Source organism: Sapajus apella, unplaced genomic scaffold (genome assembly GCF_009761245.1).
Source record: "Sapajus apella isolate SASKATOON/1434 unplaced genomic scaffold, GSC_monkey_1.0 scaffold3, whole genome shotgun sequence".
Classification (NCBI taxonomy): Eukaryota; Metazoa; Chordata; class Mammalia; order Primates; family Cebidae; genus Sapajus; species Sapajus apella.
Window position 1 is genome coordinate 56,414,910 of NW_022436943.1, and position 11,558 is coordinate 56,426,467.

General features: G+C 55.2%; 1 protein-coding gene across 2 annotated transcripts in view; it reads right to left on the reverse strand.

Moving 5' to 3' along the window:
• NDRG1 (N-myc downstream regulated 1) overlaps nucleotides 1-10,548 on the reverse strand; it is a 59,114-nt gene extending 48,566 nt beyond the window's left edge. Inside the window, exon 1 of one of the 2 annotated variants that reach the window (XM_032254054.1) lies at nucleotides 10,340-10,548. The gene's annotated coding sequence lies outside the window, so the exon portion shown is untranslated. Of the gene's footprint in view, nucleotides 1-9,745; nucleotides 9,873-10,339 lie in introns of those variants that run through there. The other variant, XM_032254044.1, reaches the window with a different exon arrangement.
• Between the last annotated feature and the right edge of the window lie 1,010 nt (nucleotides 10,549-11,558).

Genomic DNA, 11,558 nt, shown 5'->3' on the forward strand with positions numbered 1-11,558 from the left:
CTGAAGCCAGGGTGAAGGGCCTGAGCCCCGTTCCACCCCGGGACTCAGCTGCCTACAATCTGCCCACCCCCAGCTCCCATGCCTCCAGGCTGGCCTTCAAAAATATCTGAGTTCCGGGAAGCAGGCTGGAAAACTCAGGATTTATTCAGAAGTTTCTTCCCACATAGGTTCTATGTGCCCAACACGGAGCTAAGAACAAAAATAACAGCAGCTACGGTGCCGAGACCAGCTATGGGACCCGTCTGGGGATCAGAAGCAAATAGACACAGCTCCTGGCCCATGGAGCTCACAGTCCCAGGGGACAGGGGCTCCCTCGGGTTCGCTCATGAGGCTGCGTCCTGGCTGTGTCCACTGTCCTGTCTGTCTCCCCGGAGGGCAGGGCAGATGTCTTCACCGTCACTGTACCTCTTGGACAGAGTTCTCAGCTCAGCACTGCTGACATTTGGGCTTCATATGCAGCCTCTGCTTTAGGGGCTGCCCTGAGCATGGAAGGAGGCTCTGCAGCGTCCCTGGCCTCTGCCCACCACTTGCCCACAGCATACATCCCAGGCTGTGACCAGCAAAAGAATCTGCAAACGTTGCCAATGTCCCCTGGTGCAACATCCACCCACCTTCAGAACAGCTGATTTTAGTAATTGCTAGCATGTAACAGTATCCAGAAAATGTCAGTTGGATGCATTCTTAATCCAGCGCACGTGCACACACACACACTCAGATGCACTCACACATTCTCACACACTGACACACTTGCAAACTCACTTTCATACACTTTTAAATAGTCTCACACTCACTTTCTCACACACTCACACATTCTCACACTGATACACTCTCATGGACTCTCACAGTCACAGTCATTGAGACTCACACACATTCACTCACACATGCACATTCTCACGCACTTACACGCACACGCACGCACCCCACCACCTTCAAACCTTCATTCACAGAGGAGGAGGCTGGACCCAAGCGGCGGCCGGCTGTCCTGAGCTCACCCAGTTGGCTGCAGCACAGAGGCTGGAGAGGAGCCAGATCTGATGCTCACACTCTTCCTTCACTCCACTCGTCCCCGAAATACTTTTCTGGGATTCAAAGTCACCACCGAGTGGAAGGACCCAGCTCTAGCAGAAGACTGTATTCTGATGTCTGAGATCTCCGTCTGCCAGCAGGAAGTGGCAGGTGATACATGACCTGGTTTGGGGACTCTGGCTGGTGCCTCCACTCCTGCTCCCTTCCCCCAGGGCACCAGAGGCCCTCATGGCTTAGCAGGTGTGGCAGGCGGAGCCTGTCCCTGGGCTCGAGGTACTTGCTGGACTCCAGTGCTCCCTGCCTCATGCAAAGTCCTAATCACCGAATATTGAGACCCACTAGGGCATTAAATTGGTCCTCTAGCAGGTGCAGTGGCAGGGCAGGGCTACACGCAGCACGCCAGGGGACCTGGGGCTGACTCCTAGCCCACCTGCCCTGTCTCTGCAGTGGCTTGGGACTGACAAACCGTGTCTCCATCTCTGAGGCCATCTTTGCTCCCTAAGATACATAGAGGAAACCCCTCCAGCAGGTTTCCTTCAGCTAAAACCCGGCTTAGCACCAGAAACAGGGCTCCAGGTCACAGCACCAGCTGCCAGCCTGACTTGTATCTCCACGTCTTCCTTCCCCATCCACCTGCCTGGAAGGAATTCTGAAAAGACCAATGCCAGAGAAGTGGTAGTGGTAGCCAGGAGCCAGGGGGGAGGCTGGCAGGCCAGATGCTGGGGTCACCATTTATTAGCTCTGTGATCCTGAACAATTTACTGAATCTCTTTTTAAAACTTTATTCTTTTTTAGAGAGACAGGGTCTTGCTAGGTTCCCAGGCTGGTCTCAAACTCCTGGGCTCAAACGATCCTACTTCGGCCTCCTGAGTAGCTCAGATCACAGGCATGTGCCACCATGTCTGGGCTATCTAACCTCTTTGTGTCAGTTTACTGGTCCGTCAAATGGGCAATGATTAACAATGGGGCTTAAATTCAAGAACGGCATGGAGAACCTGACAAACAGCTGCTTAATTCATCAGCGTACTTTCCTTTCAGGGTTGACTTGGAGACGCCAGGACATCTGTGAGGATGCACCCTGGGGTTCAGTCCCAGAGTCCCAGCAAGGAGAGGGACATGTGGAAGATGTCCAGCAAATGCCACCAGGGTTTGTGGCTATCAGACCCAATGCACACAACTGGAGCCCTCCTCTCCACCAGCACTGTCAATGAGTAACGAGGGCCCAAGAGGGGCTACACAAATACCTTTCCGGTCCAGCAGACCCAGGAGAGTCAGCAGAGAGCTGGATCATAGGTTCCAGGCAAAGCCAAGGTCAGGATCTGCCCGAGGAAGAAAAGAATGTGACCCATGACCCTGGGGCCTGGGAGGGCAGTTGGCAGAGGCATCTTGGGTAATCCGAGGTCACTTGAGAACTATTCAACAGCCCCTGGGAGATTGAAGGGACACACAGAGCCTGTGTTTCCTCCTGCCTCAGTGGGGCAGCAGGAGCGCTGGCCTGGGAATCAGGGCCTGGGGACCCTGCCACCTTCCTGTTCCATGACTCTGAGCAAATCACTTCCTCTCTGGGCCTTGGTTTCTCCATCTGTAAAGTAGGCACTGTGTATGTCTATAGATATCACGCTATCCACAACAAACCTGTAGGCAAATGGAAACCCAGGCAAGAAGGTGCTTCACAAAGCCACAGGGTCTTACCAAGGCCCTGCTGGGCTCAGCTCTGGTCAGATTAGCCCTGCACCTTGGACCAATGCCCCCCATTTCTTCCAGCCTCAGACCCCTGTCTGGTAAGACTACAGCCTAGCCACCCATCTGTACACCCTCTTGAGCAAACTCTCCTGGGGCCCCCCGAACTCCCACAGGGTGGGGCTGAAAGGGTACCCCAGTAGAGCAACATCCATGATCTGTCCTAAGATTTCCAGGTTCCACCCACCAGGAAGAGTAGCCACAGGAAGGCAACAAGGAAACCCTACCCAGACACACCACAAAAGCAGCACCAGAGAGTATCTGTGGCACTAACTGGGCTCTGAACCCTGTATTTCCTTTAAGCCTCACAGAAACCCTAGGAGGGAGGTGCCCGCATGTCACCATTTAACAGATGGGGAAACTGAGGCACCAAGAGGTTAAGATGTGTGCCCCAAGGCAGCAAGCGTCGAGCTGGCACAGGTTAAAGCAACCTTAAAGGGAACACTGACAGCGACTTTGCATTGCCCGAAATATACCCACCGTCCTTACCACCGCCCATGACCCAGGGGCAACGCTGTGAGGTGGGCTGCACGTGACCATGAGGCTTCTGGTGTGTGGACATCAGCGGGACAGTCACATGCCTCTCCTCCACCTGCACAGTCGTCACTGAGCTGCCACGAGTAGGCTTGAGCTTTTGGCAAAACTGGCGCCTTGGACTTCGCCTCCTTCATAACATCCAGAAGGTTCCCTGTTTTCAGCTGCCCCACAGGACCTTCCTACGACAGCCAACTCAACGCTTGGGAAGAGTGCTCACTCAGCACATTGTTTCACTGGCTCCTCAAGGAGGCTCCCTTGGGAGAGTTTGGGTATTATCATGCCCAGTTCACAGACAGGTAACCTGAGGCTCAAAAACAAAGGTCCACGTGACTTCCAAAGGCCACAGGCCTAGACTCCTTCTTGCTGAGGGAAAGGTGAAAAACTCACTGTTTCGTTGTGGCTGCAGGTGTGGCTCCCTCGGGGGAGGACAGACAACAGACCGTTGGAGGCCTTCAGTGAAGCAGAGAAAGGGAGGCCTGGGGGGGATCGCTGGCAAGTGTAGCATTGATTGTCACCATCAGCAACTGGCCCAGATTCTACCCCTCCATAACATGCGTGGTTTCAAAGCCACATGAAAGCCAGTGTTCTTTCCAGCACATTGGGCTCTTGACAGAACAGATTTTCAAAGGAGGCAAAAAATCAATGTGTGCTGTTGCTGTTTGCTATGGCAATTTCCCCAGAAGATTGCCGAGAACAGCACCGTTTCTGCCTGAACCTCAAGGAAAACCACCTTGAGATAGGCCCTGGATAGCCCTGCCTTACTGTGGATACGTTCCTTTGTCATTGCTTTGCCAAAACAGATTTTGAAGTCAAGCTACAAAGCAGTTCATGGGCTCACTGGGTGTTTTCTGGACCTTTTGAAACTCAAGGCTCTGGGGAGGGGAGGAAGTTGGCAGTCTTCACTCACTGTCTTTCTTATCTAATCAACTCAGCAAACAATATGGGTGGATTCACTGGACCTTCCCTAGTTTAGAGGTTAGGGAAGTGTTTCAGGGCAATCAAAATCAACAAAACAGTACAAATGTCACACAGAGAACAAAGTCACACTAGGAAATCCTCGAGGGCCCCCATGCTTTGCAGTGGACCCTGAAACCCAGGAGGCGTCAGTGATGTATGTGATAAGCAACGAATGAAAAAGGGATCCCTAAGAAGGTGAACGCCACAGCCTCCCTCTCAAACAAGCCAAAGCTGCCTTCACTCCCTGGCTGTGGGTACGGAGGGGCTGGAGCTGAAACTGAACTTCTGTGTGCTCAACGTGAGCACAGCACCAGGGATGTCAGCGAGTGTCCCAAACACAACAGCAGGCAGAGGGAGGTGCTGGGAATCTCATCAGGACCCACCTCTTTTCTGTAATACACCCGAGATCTTCCTGGTGGGTCTCAGCGGAGTTTTGGCAGCTCGAGTAATTTGTTTGGCAGAGAGAAGACGACCGTCTGAGGGGACGGGGCGAATAACTGGAAGTCCAAAGGGGGACACTGGTCTCCTTAGAGGATTATTCTGTGAATCTGCGGGACAGGCTTGAGCTGCGCTAGACGGTCTGAGATAATTTGTCGAAATCACACAGACGGAGCCAGTGTTAGCAGAGGACGTGGAAACGGATTCTTCATACTGAACCCTTTGTCCCGAGATGGGATGCTGGCCACACTAACAGAATCCTTCCCTAAAACGGTCTTGCAGCTTCCACCCTCTGGAATGGGCCTCCAATCTTGTCTATGCAAGGTGGTCCAAGTTACTTCCTTAATCGATGGAGGTGTCCTTTCCACCACCACGAACACAGAACACAATACCTACTCAGGACAGGCTCTCAGGTTTCATGGGGGATGTGGGCAGGTCCAAGGAAGGCCCCAACCCAGCCTCCCCTCCAGTGGGGAACAGCCATGGAGGCCTTTCTGGAGAAAGGAAGAGAGTTCTGTGATTAAAAAGGAGGAGGGAGAGGTGGTAAGCAATCCCAGCTGAGAGAGGCTGCAGTCCCACCTCTTAAATGGCCCTCTCACATCCATATTTGAAGACGGTTACTCAGAACCTTCTTAGGTTCCATGGGGGTGGGGCTGAGCGTGAAGACAGGAGAACAGGATAGAGACCTGGGACGCTCTCCACCTCCCTTTAAACAGAGCTCTATAAATGTATAGCTGCAGAAAGGTCCCTGCAGATTTAAAGAAAGGAAAGATTCAACTGCTGGGCCTGGCATTCAAGGCCCCGGACTGTTAAGGAATCTTACTTTCTACCACTTCAGTTGCAAGAACAACTGCTGGACTCAAAAGGTCAGACACCGAGCCCAGGCAGGCAGGGGGCAGGCAGGTCTGCAAACAATCTTAGGTGGGAAAGTTAAAGATCTGGGTCAAAAAGAGACCTGCTTCTGACCCCAATTGTGTAATCCATTCCCATTCTGCAGCGCCAGAGCCGACGCCCCACCTGAGGGGCCCAGGTTTCTTTTCACGTGGCCCCCATCCCGAGAACTCGGCTCCAGGCCAGCACCCATTTGTGACCCTTTACTTCTGCAGCTGCCTTCCTGTGAGGCCTCAGTGTCCCCAGCACCTCTGCACACCTGCCTGGGCCAAGTTCTCAGTCAAGACTGCCATCTAGCCTGCCTTTTTGTCTCCAAGTTGAAAGATAAAAAGCAAGTGGATGCGCAGGCCTTCCACCACACTGCCATCAGAGACAGGAACAGCAGCCTGGGGTGGATCCAGGAAGCCAAGCTCATTCTCAAAACGCGGGCCCAGAGAGGGTGGGCAGCCTCCAAGGGCAATGCTGGCATGTAGAAAGGGCTCAAGAGGCTCCCCTTGGCTAGAACCCCACTTCCTGGACTCTCGACAGTAGAGTCACCTGCCTGAGCCTCAGTTTTCCGACCTAAGTGGTGTAAAGAATGTCCTCTACCTAAATCAGATGATGCAATGCATTGAACCTCCAAGGCACTGGAGCATACAAGAGCTATTTACTGAGCACTCACTAATTCCCAGGCGCTGAGGACACAGGGTGGCCTAGAAGGAACAGAATGTATGACCACATCTTTCTTTCTTCTCTCCCACGTCACTCCAGAGCAGAGGTTCTCAACTCTGGCTGCCTGCGGGATGCCCCACTCCCAACCCAGCCAAGGGAGCTTTGAAACAATAGCTTATGCCTTGATGGAGACAGAATCGCAGGAGACTGAGCATCAAAATGGGCATTTCAGACAAGGTTCTCATCACACTATTATGCAGCCTACATAAGTTTAGCAAAAAGCAAAACCTAGGTCAAGCATTTGCAGGCACTTTCACAGCCTTGGGTAGGTTTAGGACAAAGGGCCCCAGACTCCGCTTGCCGAGAAGATGCCTTGAGAATGTCTTCTGTGGGTGTTACCGACTGCAAACACCTACACTCTGTTTTCCACATGCTGGGTGCTGGTCTCAGTTTACATAGATGAATAGTTACACATCCTAACGACAGCGTGTCTGTGACTAACATTTTACAGAAGGAAACTGAGGCATGGAGCTCCTGATGGCCTTTTCATTCAAGCCTGATTTCTTCAGGCATCCCAACATATTGCCATAAAAAAAGGCTCTTAAGTCCAACTGTCTGGGTTCAAAATCTGGCTCTCCCCTGAGATACGGCTACAGGCAAATCCTTAAACTCTCCTGGCCTCGGCTGCCTTATCCACTGAATGGAGCAATATGGTCCAGGCAGCATTTTTGCAAGGATGAAGGCGGATGAAGACAGACAGCAAATGCTCTGGAGGGAGAGAGATGCTGTGTCCCTCCCTGTCTTTCCGTCCAGGCTGAGTCCAACCTGAACACTGCGAGTCTTGGATGCTGAGTCATCATGCTTTCTCTCCCAGGACAGGGCCACTGAGTCATGTCTAGAATAGGATTCTCTGGGGTTGAGTCCCAAGAAGAACTGAAGCTTCGGTTCATCAGAAAAACACAATGCCATCTTTCTTCCAGGTTCATGTGGAGGCAAGTTCACGCCAAAGGGTTTCAATGTACCCGGCGGGGGGGGGGGGGGGGGGGACCCCCAGCTCAGTTGACATCTGCCTTCCATCTTGGGGGGCAGCCCCATTCAGTCAAAGGCCGCCCCAGCGGGCTGCAGCCTCTAAGCACCTGCTCTTTAGGCTGGTTTTGTTAATCTCTCAAGAACACCTGATTTACACTTTAAAAAAAAATCATCCCACTCTTCCTCTTTAGCCTCAAAAGTTTCCTCACCTGAAACTCAGTGAAGATACAATTTCCTTTTGCCCCTTCATAGCAGGCAGGCAAAATCCTGTCAGGAACCCTCTCCACTGCCTTCAGTCCCACGCAGGAGACTCCCACAAAGGGGTCTGGAGACGGAGTTCCGCTCCAGCTCAGCTCTGACTGGGCACACCCCTCCCATCTCCGCGCCTCACCTTCCAGCTGTAAAATGGGAAGAAGTTGGACTAGGTCCTGTATGAGTTTTTTATTCCACTCAAATGATCAAACCTTGTTGCTCCAAAAGAACTTCTTCAGGATAGGAGACCCAAAAAGACACTCCAGGGTCCTTGGAAAGCCAAACCCAACACCTCCACCATGCCAGGTCTCGCAGGGGACTCGACCTGCTGATTCACAGGAGAATGACGCAGAAGGCCCAGAGCCAGCCAATTCATCCCACGTGTATATTTCAACTCCTACCTGCCAGGCGCTGGGCCAGGGCCAGGTTACAGGAGGAGGAAGGCATATCCTCTTCCTCACCAAGGTGCAGGTCACATTCTTGTGGGAGACACGGTCCCGCAAAGCTAATAAGTTACAGGTCAGGGGAAAATCCCATTTTCCATCACACCCCCGAAACCCTGTCTCTCCCTCACACGTTCCTTCATCCCCCACCTTGCGCTGCCTCCGCCTGGGGCTGGCTCTGCCACCACACACACGACACAGAACCAGTCTGCGCCTCCAGCTGTGTCTTCCCCACCAAAAGCCAGCCCCTCCAAGACAGGCGCTGGGGTTTGCCCTCTCCACACCTTGCTTATTTCAAATCACATTTGTGAAACTCAGTGAGAACGCCAGAATTTCTATGCAGGAAGAGTCTAAACGGAAAAAATCTCCTTGAAACTGCATTTCTGTAGCAAGAACAGGGGGTTCCTATTTAGATATGTTCATTTGAGACAGCTTAAGAGAAGGTCCCGTGCCGCTAATGGGTAATAAATATAAGGATGTCTACCGCCCTCCTGCCTGGCCACCGGCTGATCTCTGAATCTTAGATCTTTCCCAGTAGCTTAAAGGGACCAAGCAAACTGAAGTGCCCCAGCGTAGTGAGGAAGGGCTGTTCTTGGGTGAGCATAAAATAACCAAGGGCCCTGACTCCCCCACCCGCTGCTGGGCACCTCCCACTTCCGAGCCACAGAGGCCTGCTCTTCAGGGCCCCCAGAGACAGCAGGGACCATCCGCAGGGGAAGCGGGGGAGGGGTGGGAGTAAGGAACCAACCCACGAAATCCCAGCTCCAGCTACTTATTTGACAGAGACGTGACAGCGTGTTTTCCCCAGAACCAGCCGCATTCCCCATGCCCTGCCGGAATCTCCTCCCGAGGCTGAATCAGAGACCGCGGCGGATCCCCTAGGAACGTCGGAGTAATTCCAGCTGTTTTCCCCTCTGGAGGGCAGGAGCGGCCAGTACCGGAGGCAGGGGAGGGGAGGAAAGTGGGGGAGGGTGGGAGGAGGCGAAAATGACGCCACTCCTAGCTCCAGCCAGCTCTGGGGCTGCCAAGTGTCCCCGAGACCCCTCTCGCCCAGGCCACTTCTCCCACGTTGCCGCCGCTGCGCCAACCCCGGGGTCGCACTCTGCCCAGGGGCGCTGGAAGACACTTTGCTCCCGCGCGCGGGTCGTGCTGTGACACACCCTGGACCCTCCCCCCAGCACACTCTTACACTCACACCGCTCTGGGTGCGCCTCGGGACTGAAGCGCCACCAGCCTCTCGGATCCACACCCGTTCCGGACCCAGTCTAGGAGCCAGACACACCCACGCCCCCTTCTCCAGCCTCCTCGCCAAGGCCGCTCGCTGCTACCAACCCCTCATCTACACACTCGCGCGCAATCTCTCCGTTCCCCCCGCCACACACACAGCCAGTCCCTTCTGCACCCACGTCCAGCGCGCACCCCTGCCAGCGGCGCCAGCTGGGATTCCGAGAGGACGCCAGGAAACGCGATCCAGGTGTTTTCGGGCCGTCTCGTCGCCCCCTTCCCGACCCCAGAACCCCATACCCCAGCGAGGGGGGAAGATAAATGGGAACCTATCTTTTTTTTTCTCCCTTTCCCTAATTGAAGCGCCCTTTTCAGAGGTCCCGGCACCCAAAGGCGCCTCATGCCGCGCCCCGGGATGGCCGCGCACTTGCTGCTCCGGGGCGCTCGCTCCTGGAGCCCGCGGGGCTACAAAGGGCGGTCCCCGGGCACCAGCGGCACGGCATGGGCGGCCCCTTTCCGCTCCGCGTCGCGCCCGGGAGAGGAGGGCGCGGGCTTACCTAACGCGAGGGAGGAAGGAAAGGACCGTGCCGAGGCTGGCGGCGCGGCGCCCGCAGGAGCCGAGGGCGGAAGACGAGCTGGGGCAGCGCAGCGCAGCGCAGCGCGAGCGCGGACCAGGCGAGGTTTGTTTACGTCCCGGCGGAGGCCGACTTTATAGCCCGCGGCCCCGCCCCCGCGCCTCGCCCCTCCCAGGCCCCGCGGGCCCGCACGCAGCCGGGACACACCCCTTCCCCGCTCCCTCCTCCCGGGCGCGCGGGGCCGGGCTGGGGCGGCGCTCGGCCGGCGCCCGCTGGAGCCGCCGCCTGTTGCGCAAGCGTTCGCAGGGGCGCGGCCGGGAGGGGCCTCGGGGCCCGGGTGGTGGGTCGGCTCTGCTGCCCCTCCGAGTCCGGGGCCTCGGCCTGTGTGCGGGCGCGTGTGCCCTGCCCGGAGGAGGACTGTGTGCTCGTGCGTGTTCCTGTGCGCGCTCGCGCGTGTGCCTGCGGACTTCCTCGTGTCTCCGTGAGGCCGGAGGGCCCCATCTCGGCCTCAGTTTCTCCTCCGAGTCTCGTCGCGCCACGCCCTGGGCGACTCCCTGCACTTCCCTCGGGTCTCACCCGCTCGGCTCCCCAGCCGGATGCCGCTGCCTGCCCTCAGCAGCCGCCTTCGCTTTCGCCCGACCAGGTCCCTTCTTCCTTGTCGCCGAAGCTCTCCGCTAAAATCCTCGCTCCCGCTGAATCTCGTCCATCTTGCCCACCGCCGCCCACCGCCCAGCGCCCCCCCTTCCCCTCATCTTCCAGATCTAAGCACACTCGCTGGACCTTGCCCGCTGGGTCTTCTCTCTTGCCCCACAGGCCCAGAAGGGAGGATTCTCACCCCTTCTCTTCTGATTTCCTGAACTTCCAAGACACACCCTTTCCAGCCTTAGCACTGTCCTGCTGTGCTGCCCTGTTTGTGTGTGACTGTTGCCTGCATGTTCTCATTTGGCCGCAGGAACCAGCAATTCTAAACCCTTACTGCACATGAGAAGCCCCAGAGGAGCCGCCAAACAAAAAAAAAAAGAAAGAAAGAAGGAGAGACAGTTTAATCAGAATCCCAGGGAGTGCAAACCAACTGGGCATTGGGGTTTTTACAGAGCTCCCCAGGTGGCTCCTGATGTGCAGCCAGGTTGAGAAGCACTGCGTGGTGGAACATGATTTTATGAATAAAGGAAGACTGACAGCTGGCACCGTCATTGTCCTCAGGCCACCTGCCCAGCCTTGAATTTGCCACTGAGCTAAAACCAGACTTAGGGCAAGCTCAGGTGACCCTCGCTGTCCTCCCACCCCCCGCCACACACACCACACACACACACACACACACACACTCATTTCCTGCTGAATTGTAAACCTCGTTTCTGTGCCAACCTATGCTGTCCCAAGGCAGGGGGCATGGCTTTCCTCTCTGCTTCCCATTTGCCTCCCTAGGCCCCAACACTTATTTATTCTGTCAGTCCACAAATGACAGAATTGAGCTGGTCTTATGAGCTGGGTTCTGTGCGCCACCACTGGGAAAGGACTGAAAAGGCCAAGACCTTTTCTACGGGGGCATAGCATGGCTCAACCCCAAGACGCAGTTTCTCCATCCATACAGCATGGTTGAGCTGAACTCATTCATTCTCTAACTATATTAAGGACCTGCTATGCCCAGGTACCATTTTAAACCCTGGGGACATGATCATGAACAACAAAAATTGTGCATCTTTGGGAGCCATCCTGTTGCCTAAAGATCCTCAGCAGTCTGTGTGCCTATTTGCTTTTACCCAGCTTACATTTACCCATTTTTCCGTGGGCTCCC